Source organism: Hippocampus comes, unplaced genomic scaffold, assembly GCF_001891065.2.
Source record: "Hippocampus comes isolate QL1 unplaced genomic scaffold, H_comes_QL1_v1.1 scaffold545, whole genome shotgun sequence".
In the NCBI taxonomy this organism is placed as follows: Eukaryota; Metazoa; Chordata; class Actinopteri; order Syngnathiformes; family Syngnathidae; genus Hippocampus; species Hippocampus comes.
The window spans coordinates 28,584-31,525 of NW_017805080.1; the positions used below are offsets into that span (position 1 = coordinate 28,584).

The 2,942-nt window shown below is 60.7% G+C and overlaps 1 pseudogene; it reads right to left on the bottom strand.

The window, feature by feature from the left end:
• Positions 1–1,431, bottom strand: part of LOC109513122 (solute carrier family 22 member 7-like) — a 5,416-nt pseudogene extending 3,985 nt beyond the window's left edge.
• Positions 1,432–2,942: the final 1,511 nt, after the last annotated feature.

Consider the following 2,942-nt stretch of genomic DNA (forward strand, 5'->3'; position numbering starts at 1 on the left):
GGGGTCACTTTTGCAGGTCGGCCGGGCGCAATCCAGGGTGCAACTCGCTTCGTCAAGTTGCACGCGCAAAGCGTTTGGTCATCGGGCCCAAACGGTTTTTGCCTCCCGGGGTACATTTTCAAGCGACGGACGGCCTTTCCGATCCTGCCCGGCCTGCCGTCATCTTGCTGCAAGCTCTCGCGCGTCCGCGTCGGCCCGCCGCCACCAAGCGACCGCCATTCCCGCTTTTGGGGCCACCGGTCCGGCGCCCTCTTCCGAGCGGCCCGAAGGAGACGTCACGTGTGGAAAAGATTTCCTCAATTTCACGCTTCATACTAACGACTGCGCGGAGGCGAACACGAGTCACGCGAGACTCGCGCTTAGTTGCCACTTTCCCGTCTGCGGACTTACTTGTCAGAGAGATGTCCAAATAGGACGGCTCCCAAGGTCACTCCCAGGAAGAAATCCGTCGATTCAGTCCGGCTCCCGCCGCACGAAGACGCGGGGAGAATTTCAGACTTCAGGTCGACTCACGATGCGTCGGAGACCCGCTCGAGACCTGCGACGTGCTCCGTCAAGACTCGATGACAGCCCGATCCAAAAAACTCGGTCAAGTCCTGATGACGAAGCTTGTGCAAGAAAACAAGGCAAGTGTCACGTTTGCGAGGTGGTGGTGAGGGAGGAGCTGGCGGTGGACTTGACAAATTGGATTCAAACATCGAGAAAACTCAAAGCGAAACAAAGAAAGTCCTGAAAAAGCAAATAATCCAAAGTAGCAAAGAAAACCGTGACTGAGAACAAACACAAACGGCAACAACGAGCCGACACCGGGCGGCCGGTCCTGCCGGGAGTCCTTGGCAAGCACTCGTTGGATAACGACCAGCAGGTGCGCAGCTGCAGGGGGAGGCCCTACAGTGCCACCTCTCGGTCACAAACACAATCACGCAGTGACGAGTCTTTCTTTCCGGAGCGCGTCGGCGGATGGCGGAGGCGAGAGGGATCGGCGCGAGCCGAGGTTCAAAGCGGCGGAGGCGGACCGCGACTCACCTCGGCGCTCGAGCCCGACCGCGATCGGTCATAGACGTCGCCGTGAGGACAGACTCTCCCGGGTCGGGTGGCCACCCGTCGGCCGCTCGTGGACGCCGCGCGAGCTTCGGGTGCCGGCATCCGGTCGGCCCACGGGGCGTCGCCGACGCAAAGTTGTGCGGCGAGAAGTGGGGCGGGAGGACGGCCCGCGGGAGGCACGGGATGCTCAGAACCGGCAAGCGCAAGTTGGAGAAGCCGCCGACATCCTCCGGGATTTCCTCCAACCTCTGGCGACCGCTCGCTCGACTTCATTGCGGCCATCGCGTGGACGGGGAGGCCGGTTCCTCCGTTTGGACGGCGGCCAGCGGACGTTTCACGCAGCGACGGGGACGGCTCTCCGCTTTGCTATTCGCGGCGCGTCCCCATCGAGCCGCTGCCGCTTGCCTCGCCGCCGCTTTCCGCGCTCCGTCTTGTCCGCGCGCCGTCTTGTCCGCGCGCCGTCTTGTCTGCTCCTCGTCCAAATCGGGAGCAAAGCTATCAGTCTTGACTTCCTGGTAGGCCACTGCGCCCGCCCTTCCAAATATGGGCACCCTGTCACGCCTGGTTCCCCCCCCCCCACACACACACACCCTATTGAAATTGAAAATGGATCCGTTTCAATACAAAGTGCACGCACGTCGCGAGTGGGCCACGGCGGTGCCTCGAGTTCCGAGCGATTGGCTCCGTGACCCGCTGCGCGTTCCTCCAAACGTTTGCGATCGCCATCGGAACCAAATGCGATTCATTCGTTCCGAACCTCAAATTGTTCGATTTCCATTTGAGGAAAATGGACTTGGGGAGGAAGAAATGGCACATGAAGCAAACATCCTCTTTGGAAATCCAAATCAAATGTATGCGAGCGTGTATATCATCTCGATCTATCTCAAGGATTGTTCCTGCTCTCCGTTGACGTGTTCGGACGCGAAGCTCAATCGATTTGAAAAGAAAATCCATCTGCTGTCTTTTTGAGAACATTTATTGCGCAAGACGTCAAAAGTGAGGACAAATCAATCAATCGACAAGTAACACGACCGAGATGACGACTTGACACAAGATCCTATCGGGAGCCACTCCTGCCGGCGGAGGGAACGGAAGCCAATTCCTTGACGGTTCTGTCAAGCGGGCGGGCCGATCCGCGCCCCCCCCCCCCTGCGGCCAGATGTATGTGCACTTAGGAAGCGCTTGAGGCACCCGAGCCGCCGGCTCCGTCTCAAATCGGCTTGGCAATTGGCAACGGCGCGGCCGAATACCCCCTTTTGTCCGAACGCCGGCGACGCGGGCTCTTCGGCCGCCGCCAGACGCGCGGACGCCACGGCGACGCTCGTGGACTCGGGCGGGACGTCACGAGCGAGCTGGCGTTTTGGGGACGCTTGACTTCTTCGCTATTCTGTGTTTGGAGGAGGCGCAAAAGAGGAATTGGAGCGCGCAAAATGCCATGCCGAATTATTTCCGGCCTCGAGTACACACGCTTGCAAATATTTGGGCCAATATATTCACACACACATAAATTACATATACGTCAACGTATACGCACGCACGCAGAATCCACCGCCCCACCCCACGGTGTAGCTCTGACTTTGCGGCACATGCGGTTAGCACGCTTCTGTTTGATAGCTCGCCGCGCCGCGCCGCCTTCAAGTGTGGCCGCAAAGCCCAACGCCACCGGGGGGCGTTGTCTCATCTCGCCCGAGCGGCCCGCGACAAACGGGCCATTTCGGCCGTCGGCGCGGGTCAGTGGAGGGCCGAAGACGACGCGGCGTCCGATTGGTGGAGCGTCGCGGCCGAAGGCGGCTGGGCGGCGGACGGGCGGGGATTGAGACGGGGGGGCGGAGGGTTGGAGGGCCGGATGAGGGGCGGCGGCTGCTGCTGCTGTTGCGAGGTGGGGTGGGGCTGCTGCA